The sequence below is a fragment of the Protopterus annectens genome, chromosome 1.part0, assembly GCF_019279795.1.
Source record: "Protopterus annectens isolate FY-2018-M chromosome 1.part0, PAN1.0, whole genome shotgun sequence".
In the NCBI taxonomy this organism is placed as follows: domain Eukaryota; kingdom Metazoa; phylum Chordata; order Ceratodontiformes; family Protopteridae; genus Protopterus; species Protopterus annectens.
In genome coordinates, this window is record NC_056725.1 from 1,802,230,150 (window position 1) to 1,802,248,725 (window position 18,576).

General features: G+C 43.6%; 1 protein-coding gene across 2 annotated transcripts in view; it reads right to left on the reverse strand.

The window, feature by feature from the left end:
• Nucleotides 1-18,576, reverse strand: part of UTRN (utrophin) — a 4,744,936-nt gene that overhangs the window by 3,490,424 nt on the left and 1,235,936 nt on the right. The window lies entirely within an intron of this gene.

Sequence of the window (18,576 nt, forward strand, 5' to 3'; positions counted from 1 at the left end):
TCACCTTAAACCTTACATTTACATCACACTCAGGGGAGTTCCCCGAGTTCACTGTTATGCAATACTAAAATGTTAATGTGACATGCTCAGAAACATTCCTTCCACTTGCTGAAACACTAACTCATTTTCCCATACTGAGATCCTTACTTAGGTATCCCCACATTTTGATTTCAGCAGGTCCCTGGAGTTTCGCACTTTTAGACTAGATGTTAACCAGATACACTGTGCACTTGGTCTGCTTACAGCTTCATCACAATGTTAAACAGAACTCAGAAAGGGAACAAACTTGTAACCTAAAACTTAAGCAGACCATGGAACCACATGCTTCTGATACTCAAAAATCAGACAACTTTTCAAAGTTTACTGGACTGGGAATAGGAACAATCATAAGAATCTGAAGGAGTCTAAATTCCTTTAAGACCTTCTGGTCTGAAAGCAAATACAGTCAGAAATTAACAGATTATTTGTTCAAGGTTAAACTGGATGTATATGCAAAAACTAGAGGTTCCAAAATGTATACTGGGGCTTACAGACTGCTTTGACTATTAATTTGTCCATAATGGACTACAAAAGTTTGGACACATCTGTGTTTTCTTTTTACTTTGGCTGCTGCTTCAGTGGTCACACTGGAGCAGCTGCAGTCAACAGTTCTCAACCACTCAAGAACAAATCCGGAAATAATCAGGGGAAATCAGGTACACAAAATATTAGTACTACTAAAGTACAGTTGTGCACAGTTACCATAAATGTAGATGTTCAAGTGTATTCACTGTTGCAGACATCACATTTGGGTTATCTGCCTGCATGTAGCCCTCAGCCAGCCTGAATACCAGAGTCTTGGATTCCTGCGTCGGACGCCGTCTCTTCTTCCAGGACGTCAGGTTGTCAGGGGTATAAAACTTGCAGCCAACGCCATTACATCAGTTTTTCTTGCCCTAGATGTCAGGTGCCCCCACAATGGGAAGCAATTATATGTTACGGTACCCCTCCAACAAAAAGCAAATAAACCAGAAAGCTTAAATACACCAAACAAGAAGGAAAGTTAGAGCCAAGAGAAGTCAGGGGGCTTGAGGGAGGGTAACCAGGACTGCAACATTGAATACACTCAAACATCTACATTTATGTTAAGTGTACACAAATGTACTATGTTCTTCATGTTTCACTGTTGCAGTCATCACACTTGGGTTGATTCCCAAAGCTAAGGAAGGGAGGAGGAAGTTAGAGAGCATTAGGGCCAGCTATTAAAGCCCTGCAAGACTGCAGTGGCAAAACCAGCTCTGGATTTAGAAAAAACAGGCAGGTGGTAATGCTTGGTGAAGGTATGTACAGAGCTCTAGACAGCAGCTTCTAGTCCCTGGTGAGGACACCTCTGAGAAAGGCTGTAGAGGTAGATGCAGCCCTGGTGGAATATGATCTTATCCCCTGTGGGGTAGGTTTTCCGTGGTGCTTATAGCAGAAATGAATGCAATGGGCTATCCACTTAGAAATGGTTTGCTTTGAAATGGACTTCCCCTCTACCCTTGCAGCAAAGACAACTAGCAGCTGTTCAGATTTTCTGAGAGGCTTAGTGCTGTCCAAATAAAATCTAAGTTGTCTGTGCACGTCCAAAGAGTGCAGAATTCATTCTTCTTTGTTTTGTGGATTTGGGAAAAAGGTAGGCAAATTATTGGACTGATTAAGGACCACACTAGACACCACCTTGGGCATAAAGGAAGGATTGGTCCTGAGGGAAACCCTGTCTGCATGAAAGATAATAAAGGGCTCCACTGCCATGAGGGTCTGTAATTCAGACACTCTTTTTGCTGAAGTAATGGCTAGAAGAAAGGCTGTTTTCCAAGAAAGGAATTTCAACTCTGCAGTTGCAGCTGGCTCAAAAGGAGGGAGAGTGAGCTTTTCCAATACAAAGTTAAGGTCCCAGGCTGGAGTAGGGGCTCTCCTGGGTGGGTCTTAAATTTTTGGCCCTCTGAGGAATTGCTTTAGCAGGGGATGAGAGAAGAGGGGTGGTTCAGAATTATAATGTGCTGAAATGGCAGAGGCATAAATTGTAATAGACGAGAAGGATAGACCCTTGTGGAAAATTTCTGTTAAGTACTGAAGAATATGAGGTAAGCTGAGCACTGATGTGCCCATCCCCTGAGTCTGGCTCCAGGAACAATAACTTTTCAGCATAGGATTTTCTAGTACTACACCTCCTTGCCTCCAGAATGACATCTAGCACCTGCTTACTGAGGGATGCTATTAGAGAGCTCAAGGAATTAGCCAGGCTGCAAGGTTCAGAGTTTGAAGCTGAGGGTGCAGAATCTGGGCCGCCTGCTGGGACAGCAGGGAAGGGGTCTGAGGCAGGTGCCATGGTTCCAGCAGTGTCATACTGCACAAGAGGGGGTACCAGTGCTGGCGTAGCCAGTCGGGTGCAATCAGTATAGTCCTTGGTTTGCCCCGTTTGATCTTTAGCAAAAACTTAGAGAGGAGAGGCAGAGGGAAAAAGGCATAAACTGAGAGGCTTTCCCAGGTAAAGGACAGGGCATCCACTTTCTATGCTTGACTGTGGGAAGTCCTTGTGCAAAATGTATCCAATCGGTAGTTTTGAGGGGAGGCAAATAGGTCTATCTCTGTGGTCCCCCCATTTGTTCCTCGAGAGGTTGAATATTTTTGGTTTCAGTTTCCATTCATGTGGGTCCATGAGATTTCTGCTTAGGTCGTCTGCCAGTGAATTTAGCTTGCCTGGCAGGAACTGAGCTTGTAGGTGCACTTGGTACCTCAAGGCTGTGTTCCACAGAGCCATGGCTAGTCTGCAGAGTGGGTACAAGTGGGTTCCCCCCTGTTTGTGTACCACATAACTGTGGTGTTCTCTGTCTTTACCAATAACTGCCCTGGAAGAATGTGGTCCTTGAAGGCTGTCATGGAATTCTGTACAGCTAACACTTATTTTTGGTTGATATGCAGGTGCATCTGTCTCGGGTTCCATTTAACCTGAATGCACTGCCCTGCCAAGCGAGCCCCCCATGCATAGTCCGATGCATCTGTTGTTAGGGTTTGGGTGCCAGGGGGTAGAGTGAAAGGGAGCCCTTTGTTGTGGTAGCAGGCCTCTGCCCACCAAAGGGCCTCCGTCTTTATACAAGAAATGATAGGAATCATTGATTCCAGGTCTTGAGAATGTTGATACCACTGCAGTTTCCGCATATGCAGTCTTGCATATGGAATTAGTAGAATGCAAGAGGCCATGAACCCCAGGGCTTGCAGAATTTTCCTTGCAGATAGCTGGGTCTTTGTGGCCAGTTGTTTCCCTGGAGTGAGGAAAGCCATCTGGGAAGTTGTGTTCAAGCTTGCTCCCAGGAATACAATTTGTTGGCAGGGTACTAGGTGAGATTTCTTTTCGTTTATGGTGTACCCCAGTGAGTTTAGAAGTTCCTTTATGAATGACAGATGCTTTAACAGCAATTTCTGGCTTTCTGCCTGAATCAGACAATCATCCAAGTATGGGTATACTTGAATATTTCCCTGCCTGCAAAATACAATGGCTGGAGCTAGTCACTTTGTGAATACCCTGGGTGCAGTAGATAAGCCAAAGGGAAGTGCATGGAGCCCTCCCTTATTGGAATGTGCAGGTAAACTTCAAGTCTAACGTTGCCAACCAGGCATCTTTGCCTATCATAGAAAGCAGCTGTTGAAGTGTTAGCATCTTGAATTTTGGGATTACCAAAAAAGTGTTTAGAATAGAGAGGTCCAGGATAGGATGCCAGGAGCTGTACTTTCAGGGTACCAGGAAAAGTCTAATTAAAAACCTTGTCCCCTTTCTTCTGCTAGAACAGGCTGAATAGCCCTGAAACTTAGGAAAGAGAGAACCTGCTGTTGAGCCTATGCCCACTGATTTGGGGATAGGTCTGGCCAACCGTTTGGGGTTGGTAGGGTGTGGAAGTGGAATCTGTATCCTTGGGAAACTATATTCAGAACCCATTTGTCCTGGGTAATGATTTCCCAGTTTTTTGCATGCAGGGTGAGCTTTCCTCCTAAGGGAGCAGGTAGTTGAGCAGGGCTTGGAAGGGTTAAGGTAAAGTCATTGTGCCACTTTTCCGTAGGGGGGGGTCTTACTACTCCCTGCTTTGGAAGTGGGAGCCCCTCACTGCTTAGGCCTGTGCGTAGCCTGCAACTATAACCTAGGTGGTCTGCTGTTCCTGGGTTTGGACTGAGAAAGCCTGGATGAGGCTGGAAAGGATCAATTCTTTGAAGGCCAATGCCTACTAAACATGGAATGCTGTACTTACAAGAAATCTTTAACAGTTTGCATAGATTTAGTTTTTTCCTTCATCTTTTTGAGGACTTCTGCTTTGTTGCCAAACAGGCGGTCTTGGTTTAAGGGAGCATCCAGTAATTTAGCTTTAACATGATCTGGCAAGTTTTGCTCCTTAAGCCAAGCATGCCTTCTAAGTACAGACCCAGTGACAGCAGCCCTGCAAGATGCTTCTAGAGAGTCAAAACCACATTGCAAAATATGTTTACTAACTTGTTCCGCAGAATGCATTAAATCCTGTAATTCTGTGTGTTTAGCAGAGTCAGGAATCAACATAATTTTCTGTTTAAGCAGCCTCATAATATACTGCTGATACTTTAACATATGAAACTGGCAATTTAAAGCCCTAATAGCCAAAGTAGCAGAAGCATATACCTTCTTACCCCATCTGTCCAAGGCTCTAGAATCTCTATCAGAAGGGGTAGGGTTTTTTTGGCTGCAGTAGCCTTAATGCCCTTTGGTCCTTGGGAAATGGTCTCTGGATCCACAGTAGGATTCTTGAAGAGGAACTTGTGAGAGTCAGGTACTCTGTAATACCGGTCAGGTTTTCTGGGAGCTGGAGGTAAAGTGTCTGGGGAAATGCTAGATTCCAAGAAAGCATAGTCTACAATGTCCAGAATAGGAGGGATAGCTAAAGGCCTATGTTGAGGAAGGAGTAGGAATTCCCTAAGCCTCTTTTTGGAGTCAGAGTAATCCTGGCTTTCCCAGCGGAAATGGAGTGTGCAAGGTTTCACCAAAAGAGAAATCTTCTGGAGGGGAAGCAGAGGGAATGGAATCCTCTGCATCAGAATCTGCATAGGTAGAAAAGGGCAAATCCTGGTAATCAGAGGAAACAGAAATGTCAGATTCCTGATCAGAAGAATCAGAAGGAAAACCAGTTCTAGGTCTCTTAGAGGGGGAAGGTTGGCTTCCCCTAATTAAGGTAATAAGGTCTTCAGCCATTCTAAGCATTTGTTTTTTAGGCATACGGGCCTGAGTATGCAGTTTGGACGTCGATTTTCTAGGTGTGGGTCGAGTTTTAGGCCTGGATGAAGATGGAGTCAGTTTAAAATGCAAGCCTGTAGGCCTGAATACACCCTCATAAGCCAGTGACTGTACAGTGGCTCTGGACCCAACCAAGGTAGAGACATCAACAGGTTCCATAGTCAAAGAAGCATCTCGCGGCATACTGGACTCCGAATGGGTCTCAGTAGAGGCCTGCGAATCTGAAGTAGCAGGTATCAGGGGCTGCGAAAGCGCCCGAGTACCGGCGGACTGGCGACTAGCTTAACAGAAGCATCATCGGCAGTTTTGGACCTATGCGGTCTATGTCTTTATCCTTACGTTTTTTCGTAATATCGGTAGTCGGATGGCTTACCGAAGCCATTTCTGGATAGTTAAACAGAGTACCAAAATAAATTTGCTGCAAATATAGACAGATGAATAGTTCGGGGGTTGAACAAGGCACAAAACCGGCAGTGAGGGACATCGTGGTCTGGGCCTAGGCAAGGAATGCAGTACGAATGAAAATCTTCATGAAGTATTTGCTTTCCACAGGTAATACAACTGTTAACTTTTACGGACATCGGTTAAGAGCAAGAAAAAGGATCCCCAATGGGGGTACTTAGCTTTTTCGAAGACTTAGGTTCTGAAACTCAAAAACGAAAATTTCAGGAGTCTGCCAACCGGCACTTGCAAACCGCTTCTGCTTAGGGCACCGCGCGGCAAGGAAGACAGATGTAATGGCATTGGCTGCATGTTTAATATCCCTAATGACCTGACGTCGTGGAAGAAGAGAGAACTACCGACACAGGAATCCAAGACTCTGGTATTCAGGACGGCTGAGAGCTACCTGCAGGCAGATAACCCAAATGTGATTACTGCAACAGTGAAACACGAAGAACATCTTGAAGCATTGACAGAATAAGAAAATTTGAATTAATATACATTTTCTGAAGTAAAGGAAGTCTCATTATTGTCATTATTTAAGTATAATTCATCACCTTTTCTCCAAAAATCACTAGTTTTAGGAGGGATTAAGAGGTACAGAGCTAAAATCAGAGTCAAAATCAGGGACAGTTGAGAAGTATGACTGCACCCATTTTTTGCATAAAGATTCCCAACTCTGATGTCAAATTATCCTTCTCAGCTACTCAAAATGTCACATTTCATTACATATAGCCATAATGCTCTCTCATCAGTCAACAATCTACGTACCTCACTCCTTGCATTTGTCTTGGTGAGAACTATGCAAAATAGTAACTACTTTGCAACATGAAAGAGGTCTTCCCATTGGAAGTGCAGAAATGCCTGTGTGTGTGAGTGTGGCGGGTGTTTTCTGACAAAGTGTCAGACTGTAAAACAGTTAACATAAGTCATGCTGATACACAAATAAATTTAATATATACACCTATAAAAATCTCTTTTGCTGCTTAACACGTTTTCTGTGCTGAATTAACACACACATTTAATGAGTTTCTGATCACTAGTTACAGTTCAAACTAAAACTACAAACTTAGGAGAAGCACAGCAATTAGTGCTGCTAATGCAAAGCACCTGATTCACCAGTTCAGTCTGCAGCTGGGGGTGCCTTGCTTGGGATATCAGCATTTCCATTCTGCACCTGTGTGCCATTCTACTGGGTGTTAGCTTCCTCCCACTTCCCAAAAACATGTTGTAGGCCAAATTGAATGTAAATGAATGTGCACATCTTGCTATGGATTTGTTGCAGCCCATCCACGAATAATTTCTCTATCCACGGAGTCCAAGACATGGTGTGGCACCTCTGTGACTCTGATCAGTACTCAGTGGGCAACTGACAGGCAGTTAAAACAGAGAATTATGGTTCTGTGATGTTAATGAGCTGCTTCTGGTAACCATGGTTCAGGGTTTGATCCCTTCCACCACCATTTACATACTGCGACTCTTGAGCAAGTCACTTACCAGACAATCCTCTTGGGTCATCCATGAAGAGACATTTGTGTCCAGTGGACTTACTCGGTTAACAAATGTATAAAATAAACTGAATAAATAAATGAATAAAAGAAGCACTCGCTGCCTAACATGGGGCATGTTTAAGAGGAGCCCACACAATAGCAAAAGACACAGAATGTAAAATTCAGAAGGGATTACCCTCCCCCCCAAATATTTCTGCAGTAACACGGTCTGCTAAGAATACAAGCTCTTACACGGACTACTGAAAGCTTTTACACATTTTCTTCTAGCACTGGAAACATGCACGTGTCATCTTATTTTAATATCAAATGAGACAATTCTGATGCAGTGACACCAGACAAGGAAGATTCTAATATCATACAAGTTACACTGCAGCAAGTTAAAAGCATAGCAGATCTTCACCAAATTGATCAAGAATATACAACATGCAAGATTAGACACGAGGCCCACCTTAAACTGTGTTTGAACTGAAAGAGACGTCCATATACTATTGATGTGAAAAATACAGAATGAAGAACAAAGCATTATGGTCCTGTGCATGTCGAAAAGGGAAATTAATGGACTAGTTGGCTAAAGTTGTCCCCATCTGTGTTCATATCCTATGCTTCTAAAGCATATCTATGAAACCACTGTTACCAGCTCCAAGGAAAACAGAAATAAAGCTTTGAGTGCACCTGCCAAAAAGTACAGTTTTGTACCTACCATAAATGTAGATGTTCGAGGATTCCATTGCTGCAGTCCTTACTATTGGGTATAGTCCGCATCCAGTCGGCCCGAATACCAGAGTATAAGGCTGACGTCGGTCAGGGCGCATTAGACTGACGTCAGTACGTCAGGGTACTAATGCGCATGACCGGCGTCACATCCTCAGTCTTTTCTTGCCCCAGATGTCAGAAGACCCTAAAAAGACAAGGCCCAAAATACCTGCACCAAAACATGAACAATATATATAAAAATATAAGCAGGTAAACTCACCTACACAACCACCCCTAACACAGAGGGGAAGGAGGGAGGGTAAATTGGACTGCAGCAATGGAATCCTCGAACATCTACATTTATGGTAGGTACAAAACTGTACTATGTTCTTCGTTTTCCATTGCTGCAGTCCTTACTATTGGGTAGAATCCCAAAGCAGAGGTAAGGGAGGCTGGCAAATCATAAAGAAGCAGGAGCTGACAACATGCCTTGCAAAACAGCTGTGGCAAAACCAGCCCTAGACTTAGAGTAGATAGGAAGGTGATAATGCTTAGAGAAAGTATGCACTGAACTCCAAGTAGCTGCTTCCAAAATATCCTTAGTGGCCACCCCTCAGAAATGCTGTTGAAGTGGCAGTAGCCCTAGTGGAATGAGGCCTAATCCCAGCTGGAACCTCCTTGCCATGATGGGAATAACAAAATGCAATGCAAAAGCCAATCCACCTAGAAATAGTTTGTTTTGACACAGGCTTGCCCTGAACTCAAAGCAAAAGAAACAAACAACTGCTGAGACTGCCTAAAATCCTTAGTCCTGCTTAAGTAATAACGCAATTGCCTGTGTACATCTAAAGTATGCAAAATCTTTTCCCCTTTATTTTGGGGGTCTGCATAAAAGTAGGCAAATGAATAGTTTGGTTTAAAGCCACACTAGAAACCACCTTAGGCATAAAGGAAGGATTAGTACGTAATGATACCCTATCCTTATGGAAAATCAAAAAGGGCTCGACTGCCATAAGGGCCTGCAACTCAGACACCCTTCTTGCAGAAGTAATAGCCAACAAAAAAGCAGTCTTCCATGACAAATATTTCAATTCAGCAGTAGCCGCAGGCTCAAAAGGTTGTAGAGTAAGTTTTTCCAACACAAAATTGAGATCCCAAGCAGGAGTAGGAGCTCTATGTGGGGGTCTTATATTTTTTGCCCCTCTAAGAAACTGCTTGAACAAAGGATGCGAAAATAATGGTGGGTCACAATCATAGTGAGCTGAGATTGCTGCAGCATGAATCTTAATGGAAGAGAAGGACAGACCCTTGTCCAGTAACTCAGTAAGATATTGAAGAGCCATACTCAAATTAGGCTCAGAAATCTCCAAATTCTTTGCTTTACTCCAAAATAAAAATCTCTTCCATTTTGCTGCGTACACTTTCCTTGTACTAGGTCTTCTAGCTTCCATAATCACATTTAAAACTTGTTGAGGAAGTTGAGACCTGCTGTGTGTCAACACAGAATATGCCAGGCTGTCAGATGAAGAGAGTGAAGCTTGACATTGCGCAGATGACCGTCCTGCTGGGATAACAGATCTGGAATCAAAGGTTAAGGCCATGGAGGCTTCTTTACCAGACTCCGTAGTAGAGGGTACCAGTGTTGCCGAGGCCAATCTGGAGCTATCAAAATCCTCCTTGGCCTGTCCTGTCTGACCTTTAACAGTACCTTTGGAAGAAGAGGCAGAGGTGGAAAGGCATACACATGAAGGTTTGTCCAACTGAAAGACAGAGCATCCACTTTCCAAGCTGTGTGATGAAACCCCTTCGTGCAAAACTGTGGCAGCTGGTGGTTTAGTGGAGAAGCGAACAGATCTATGTCTGGAGTTCCCCATGACACTGTCAATTTCTGAAATACATGAAGATCCAGTTTCCACTTGTGGGGATCCATGATTTGTCTGCTTAACACATCTGCTAAGGAGTTCTGTGCTCCTGGCAGAAACCTTGCCTGAAGAGTTAGGTGCAAGCGTAGCGCAGTCTCCCATAAAATCATTGCTTGCCTGCATAGAGGATAAGAAAGTGTTCCCCCTTGTTTGTTGAAGTACCACATGACAGTTGTGTTGTCTGTTAGAATCAACACCTGCCCTGGAAGAAGTAACTCCTTGAAAGCCAGTAATGCGAACTGGACTGCTAACATCTCCTTCATGTTGATATGTAGATGCTGTAGTCTGGCAGGCCACTTGTCTTGTATCCACTTTCCATTTAGAGGAGCTCCCCAAGCAATGTCCGAGGCATCTGTCGGTAAAATCTGACTCGCCTCTGGCCGGGTCACAGAGAGTCCCTTGTTTAGGTGACATTCCTGAGCCCACCACAAAAATTCTCTTTGAAGGCAAGGTATTATTTGAATGACAGTGTCTAAATCCTGGCAGTGCTGTGTCCATACATTTTTGAGATACCATTGTAACTTCCTCATATGCAGTTTGGCATTGGGAAGCACCAGAATACAAGATGCCATGAACCCTAATGCTTGAAGGACTGTCTCTGCAGTCAGCACGGACTGATGAGATAGTTGATGGAAGTAAAGTGATAGACTCTTTTGTTTGTCCGGGGTTAAAAAGGGCATCTGGGCTGCTGTATTCAGTCTCACACCCAGAAAGCACATGTCTTGAGAGGGTACTAGACTGGACTTTATTTCGTTCACAGAATACCCTAGGCATCTTAGCACTGCTATAAGATATTCCAGATGCTGTAGAAGGTCTTCCGTTTCTTGAGCCAGAATCAGGCAGTCGTCTAAATAAGGATAGATTTGAAGTCCTTGTAGCCTGAAGTAAGCTATCACTGGAGCCAGAACCTTTGTGAATACTCTGTCAGAGTATTCACAAAGGGCAATGCAGAGAACTGATAATGAGAATCTCCAGCTTGAAACCGCAGATACTTCCTGTAACTTAGCCTGATAGGCACATGAAGGTAAGCTTCCTTGAGATCTAAAGTTACCATCCAGTGATCTTTGCCCAGCAGGGGTAAAAGCTGTTGTATCGTCAACATCTTGAACTTGGGAATGTCCAGAGAAGTGCTGAGGAGAGATAAATCCAAAAGCAGTCTCCACGTGTTCCCCTTCTTTGGTACTAGGAACATGCGAGAATAAAATCCTAGGCCCCTTTCTGATACAGGGACTGGCTGAATGGCCCCCATTTGGAGTAACTGAGAAACTTGCTTGTGAGCCTCTTTTCTTTGTGGAGGAGGAACGTCTGGCATGCCTTTGAAAGGGGGCATTGTATGGAAATAAAATCTGTCTTGAGTAATTAAATCCCAATTTTCTTTGAAAAGAGACAGTCGTCCTTCCAAAGGAGCTGCCAGACGAGAATCTACTGGCAGCTGAAAAGGCAGGTCATTGGGTCTGTTTACGAAAGGACTGACCCCTGCCCTCACCAGAAGTCTGAGCAGGTGAACTCCCTGTTCTAGGCCTAAAAGAACCTTGAGCCCTGCCCCTACCACGTCTAGACCTACCCCTAGACTGGGAATCATAAGCAGGATATGTCCATCCCTTAGCAGGCCAATTTCTACTAAACTTCGTGGCTGTACCTGCAAAAATCTTTAACAGTTTGCATAGACTTAGCTTTGTCCTCCATTTTCTTTAAAACTGCTTCCACAGGTGAACCAAACAACACATCAGACTGTAAAGGAGCATCCAAAATCCTTGTCTTAACATGCTCAGCCAAATTTTGATCCCTCAACCAGGCATGCCTGCGAAGAACAGAACTAGTGGCAGCCACCCTCGAGGAGGCCTGCACAGCATCAAAACCACATTGCAAAGAATGCTTGCCCACTTGTTCAGACACAAACTAAATCCAGCAAGTCTTTACAATCAATACCTTCCGCCAAAGCATCCACCTTAGATTTCAATTGGGAAAGGAGAAAATTTTGATATTTCAGCATGTGAAACTGACAATTCAATGCTCTCATGGCTAGAGTAGAAGAAGTATACACTTTCTTACCCCACCTATCTAACGCCCTTGCCTCTTTGTCAGTGGGAACAGGATTTTTAACCACAGAGGCCTTAACACCTTTAGGCCCCTGAGAAACAGTTTCTGGGTCCGCCCTAGGACTCTTAAACAAATACTTATGAGCTTCGGGCACCCTATAGTACCTATCAGGTTTAACAGGAGCAGGAGGCAAAGAATCAGGGTTCAGGGAAGCCTCTGCAAAAACATCTTCCACCACATTCAACACAGGAGGTATAGCTAAGGGCCTATGCTGGGGTAAAAACAAGAATTCCCTAAGCCTCTTCCTGGAATCAGAGTAATCCTGGCCTTCCCATTTAAAGTGCTCCCTCATGGAATGCAGAGTCTCTGAAAATGAAAAATCCTCAGGAGGAGAAGCCAAGGAGTGGCATCATCCACATCAGAATCAGAATAATGAGGATACTCCTGCAAATCTTCCAGAAGACTCAGAAGCCCCTGAACCCTGTTCAAAACTGTCAAACTCTGGTTCCACCCTAGGCCTCTTATCAGGAGGGCCCATAGAACCTCTAATCATAGTAATCAAATCTTCTGCCATTTTAAGCATATGTTTCTTAGGTACAGAACCCGAAAGGCTAGGAGAAGCCCCTACTGAAGCTGAAGTTGGCCTACCTCTAAAAGAAGTTTTGGCAACAGAAGGAGAGGCTCTAACTACTTTGGGAAGAGAGGGAAGAATAGTTACCTGAGAAGCCCCCTCAGCCTGGCCTGCCTCCTGAGAGGGTACATCCTGTAACAGCAAAGTTTCTGCCTGAGACTCCACAGAAACTCCTGGCAACACCTCTGGCTCCACTGAGCCACCTAAAGAACCGACGTCCGAGACTGCCGGTTCATCAACCCTAGGCTTCACTGTTTTGTCCTTGCGCTTCTTGGACGAAGCGGGCGTCGGAGCATCCGACGGCATTTTATAATTGCAACGCTTCCCAAACACTAATCTGGCACAGTCTAACCTCCTCTTAATAGTGCGTTTGTTAAACCTAGCACAAGAGCGGCAACCAACAACGTCGTGCTCAGGCCCTAAACAAGGTATACACAATGTATGGTAATCCCTATGAGGTATTTGTTTCCCACAAGAAATACAGTTATTCACTTTTTCTGACATCCGGTTAAATACTGAGGCAAGAAAAAACCAAAATGTTCCCCAACGGGGTACTTAGCCAACTCTGATTCGGTCTGAAACTCCGGTTTCGGAAATATTTCAGAACGCCAACCTGCACTCGCAAAACTGCTTCTGCATCGGACCACGCGGCAAAAAAGACTGAGGATGTGACGCCGGTCATGCGCATTAGTACCCTGACGTACTGACGTCAGTCTAATGCGCCCTGACCGACGTCAGCCTTATACTCTGGTATTCGGGCCGACTGGATGCGGACTATACCCAATAGTAAGGACTGCAGCAATGGAAAACGAAGAACATCAAGTACAAGCAGTGAACTCAAATGTTAGAGAAACCAGCCAAGGAGAGATGAATGCACAGCTAAATTCAGCTCTAATTAACACAGATAAGATGTTTGCAGCATGAAGACAAGTGCTTACAAAGCAGCAGCTTACCAAAGAGATGCCACTATGGCCTATAAAGACGCTTGTAAACACTGCAACCACTCCAGATGCATGGAAACACAGTCACACATGCTAGCACTGTGTGGGCAATTAGGGGAGCATGATTACAATCCACAGCTCCAAACTCCCATCCAACTGACAGGCTGAATGGACCAGAATGGTGGCAAAAAAAAGACAGAAGTGTTAAAATACTTTTCATGTCAGTGCTACCACAAATGTCATGTTCTCTAACAAGAATTTAACACTCATCAAGCCTCATTTGTTGCAAATGATGTTCAAAAACACTGAAGGTGTATATTCACAGTAACACAAATATGCTTCCCATTGTGTAATATGAATTACTGTCAAAACATTAAGTCAGTTATATAATACCTCCTGTTTAAGGTGCACCCCTTTTTAATTCCCGCAGTGCATGATCATCTATGGAGCTTCAACACACAAAGTTAAAAGATGGAAAAGGAGTAGCAAGCTCATGCACAGAAGTCCTGACTGGGGTTCCAATGGCAAGGGTTTGGTCAAACAGTAAGTGACTAGAAGACTGCCTGTACAGGGATGGACTGAGCATCTGATGTACTGCTCTCATTTCCAGGGAAAGTAGGAAAAAGGTTCAGAAATCACCAATAGAAAATTAGGGGCTTCTGGCACCAAGGCATAATGCTAAGTCCTTACTAACATTCCTGTGATTCAGGAAACACAAGATGAATTAGCAACTTGAGCACCGTCAAATGGTAGTGTGTGGTCGACACCAACTCTCCTGTCCTGCAAGCATGACGGTGGTCTGACTCAGTGCTACTTCAGCACATACTGGAGAAAAGAGTGAGTGATATGCAACAGCAAGTTGGGATGTGCACTTGACTCTGCTAAACCATGTTCATGTGATGGTTTTCATGAGCTACATACAGAATTTGTGCACCTAAACAGGAAATCATTGCAGGGTCTTTGTATCTGCGAGCATGCAAGCCAACCACTAAGGGGTCTTTAGAATATAAAATTACAAAACTCCTCAAGGCTACCTGGACGACATCCTCCCAAGATTGGCTCCAACTTCAAAGGGCAGGAATTGGCTAACTGATAATAAATGAGGGGTCTTGGTAGCCTTATATGGGTGGGACATGTGTTGGATTGTCTTATGTAGGTATGTGTGGCATCTTGAGTATAGAGATGATTTCACCTAGTTAATAAGAAAGAAAAAAACAGGTGCTGTAGGGAACCTCAAGATGAAACTATGGTGCCATTACCTTCTGCAGTTAGCAATGCTGCCCCCTCCCCCCCCATCACTATTTGAATTCTTTCAATTTTTGGGTCATCACATCCAACTCCATAATGTATTGTGCCTTGAAAGGCATAAACTAGACACTCATGCAGTGGATCAGAGGAGGGGTAAGAAAGGGCCAGCAACATTTGAAACTCATTGAATCCAATAGCCCAGAGTGGCCCCAAGATGCAGAAGGGTATCTAGGGTGGGAGGAAGGAAGCAGCCACCCCCCAGATAAGGTGTCAGGGGGCACACAACTGGCAGATGCAAATCAGTGGTTAGTGCACATCAGCATCCAGTTCCAGAATGCTATCACATCTGCTGCCAGGGTTGAAGTGCTATTGCTTCAGCGCTCCATGTACAGTATTCAAAACAGAACGTAGCAAGCCATTTGTTACATGTGCTCTGCTACAATTACTTGGAAAGAATAACATTTTTGTTAGGACTTTTGCAGTCAGGGCTGAAGTGCTACTGTTTCAGCATTCATGTATATTACTCAAAATACAGCACAAACGCTTTGCTACAATTGCTTAGAAACATTTTTAAGCTACTGAGCACTGGGGATGTTTGCATCAAGGCTGAAGCACTATTGTTTCAACACTTTGTGCATTTAAAATACAATGTTGCAAGCAGCTTGTTACATATGTAGCAAGTGGTTTGCTTCAATTATTTAGAAATAACTTTTTTGAGTTATTAATCCGACTCAGAGGACCTTTTTTTCATCCTTCAACCACAGCGAAGAATACACTTTTTTTTTTCCCTAAGTTGGAGGGAGCAGCAGAGATGCCACAAAACCCACAAAATCTACCTATGGCTCTGATAAGACTGATGTGAGTAGGGGCAAAAATGAGAAACACTGTAAGAGGAAACAAGTTTGGGGAAACCTGAGCAGCACCAGCAAGAACAGCGACACAGCAGATATCTTACGTCACCCAACTTAATCCTGTTTCATTACAGCAGCACCATAGAGGTATGCTGTCGGCATTCACTGAACTGCATAAAACTTAGTAAGTAGCATGACACCGCCCTTACACCATCGTACATTAACTATAGCTTGCCTACAAGTTCAGACAGACAAGTCGAGGGCTGCTTGATGCAGAATATCAAAGCTCTACATCTGGTTTCCCCACACAAGTACTTACCAATGACAACGGGGGAAAGGGTCAAACATCCTAGTCATTTCTACAGCAAAATATCAATTTTCCTCCATGAAAAAGAATAGTGTCTAAACACAGTACAGTATGGGTAAGGAGTGGAAATTAGATAAATGGTGACTAATTAGCAGAGGCAACAATTTTCACTTACCATATTTCTACTAATGCACAACAGCTAAAGAGCAATTCTCAAAACTATTTTACTGTGTTGCAAATGAGGAAATAAGCACTGGAAAAGGAGACTTAACAATATAGAGAGCATTTGATATTGCACCTGTGAAGTTAGTGTCTGTTACATCTTCCAAAAAACATCTAAACTGACCTGGAAGAAAGGCTTCTTTAGTATAACTAGGAAAGCTTTTATTTTACTGTCTCCAGTTTAAGAAAATGATATCTCGCACTGTGTTCAAGGTGTGTGTGGGGAGGGATATACACACCTCCTTCTGATATACTCCTAATACCACGGTTTCACAGTTTGGTTGAAGGCAGAATGCCTAGCCCCTGCATATCACAGTTCAACTGCCATCTAGTCAGCAAGCAATCTGCAAAAGCAAATGAAATAAATACACAAAAACATACAAGATGTAGTTTTATGCCTGCCCAACTTTCGAAGTCCATCCGCAGCCACAGAATACAAGGCAAGAGTTGGGTGGTAGGGAGTGAGCAGCTTTCAGGTCTGACACAGTGACCTACCATCCTCTACTGGAGTCCTGTCATCCTCATGTTTTCTCATTCAACATCTAATAAATGTTTGGTGCTGTAGAAAGCATTTCTTCACATAATGACCTCCCCCCAGTGAGTGCACTTCCAAAGCAGCATGTGCTGAATAGGAACATGTTCCTTGGCTGTGATGCCCAGTGTTCCCTCTAGGTGTCAAAGGAGAGTCGCATCCACCTCTCCCCCTTCCCCCAGGGTGGGTGGGCTATCAGCTGACACCCATAACAATCCTCTTTCAACATCACCAGTCACACTTGTGGAGTCTACCCCCCCCCCCCCAAAACAAGGGACAGCAACCACACTGGCACCAGTTGCAGGGATATTTCCAGATCTTATCAATATGCTAAATAAAGACTACAGTCTGGATGGGTGAGAGTGTCCTCCAGGTACATCTTTTCACTTTGATGCTTTATTGGATTACATAAGACTCCCTGGACTATGTATCCTGGCTTAGAAACTTCTTCAGTTTCCTGTATACAATTGGTCATTTTCTTCCTGAAATCACACAAGTTCAGCAGTATGACCAATTACTAAAAGCTGATTCTGCAATGACTACTGGGATTCTTACTCTGCCTTCCCTCTAATTCCCTTTTTACTGAAACTGTTTGATACATTTAAAGCTGTGTATTCTTCAGTCACTTACTGGCTTTATTGTAATATTTTGTAGGATTTGTTGAGGTGGGGCAAGACTGTGCATGTGCACACAACATGCGCTCATTACTGCATACGCATGCCACTTACATATACCAAACTGCATCTTCAATTGGAGAAATTAATACATCACTCACTCCCTTCCCTAACAAAGTAGTATACAACAAACTACAATGTGGCACACAGTCTCACTCATATCCCTTCTTACTGCAAACCTCCTCACCACAGACTCTCAGTCATGTATGTCTCACCAAACTCGTACGTAATTAGACACATGTTCCAAAACAAACACAAAGCACATCCAATTTACACCACCATAGTGCTGGTTGGACTACACCTTCTGTGCTGTACTCTCCACTAAATGTTATGCTTATCATTAATCACTAAATAAATAAAAAATCCTTATAAAAAATGATGCGTCATTTTTAACAGGACTCTAGTACTCTCAAACAATACGGAACTAAATCCAGGCCTTGCAGTAACGCATCAAAACAACATACAACTGCACTCACAGTGTCACAGCTTCAGTATGACTTTGGACAACTTACAACAGCAACTCGTCACCTCTAGAAGCCTGGATGGAACATGATAGCCCAAACCATAATGCCCATACTTAAGCTTAGCTTAAGGATGAAACCTACAACTGAAGTGTTTTACACAATAACTACAATGCCTTTATAAGAACAGACCAGGAAACAGTTTAAGAGGGGAGTACTACTTTGGGGTCAAGAAAAACATTAACCTACAACCCACTCTAATGCAGGTAATCCCTTCCACCAACGACACTGACCCAAAATGGTTAGTGGCCCAATTAACCTCTCAATGTGCCCTGAAGATCAACAGAGCTATTTACTTTGCCTTACCAACTTCCTTGAAATTCTATGACCACTACTTACATCGACTTACTACCATATCATGCACATCTAAACTATTCACTATGGAAGACCTTAGTTTAGTCTACAACCGCAAACACACTACCATCAATGTCCTCAAAAACACAGTTTTACCCCAATCAGTCTTTCAACCACACGAACAGCCCCAAACATAATAACTTCAACACTACTGGACATATTAATGACAAACATTCCAAAAAATTGTTGGGGGACTACTACGCTCCCCAACTCCCTCAGCGAAGGCAACTCCATTATGTACTTCATGTCTTCCAAAACTCCTAAAACTAGACTACACATTTCCACTAGATCCTTCCCAATTCGGGCACAAAACGTAGTACACTCTAAGCCCAACCCAATTAACTGGGTCATAAATCTCAGACAAAAACCCAGTATCAACTCTCAGGCTACTAGCACCCATTCAAAATGGTCTCTCC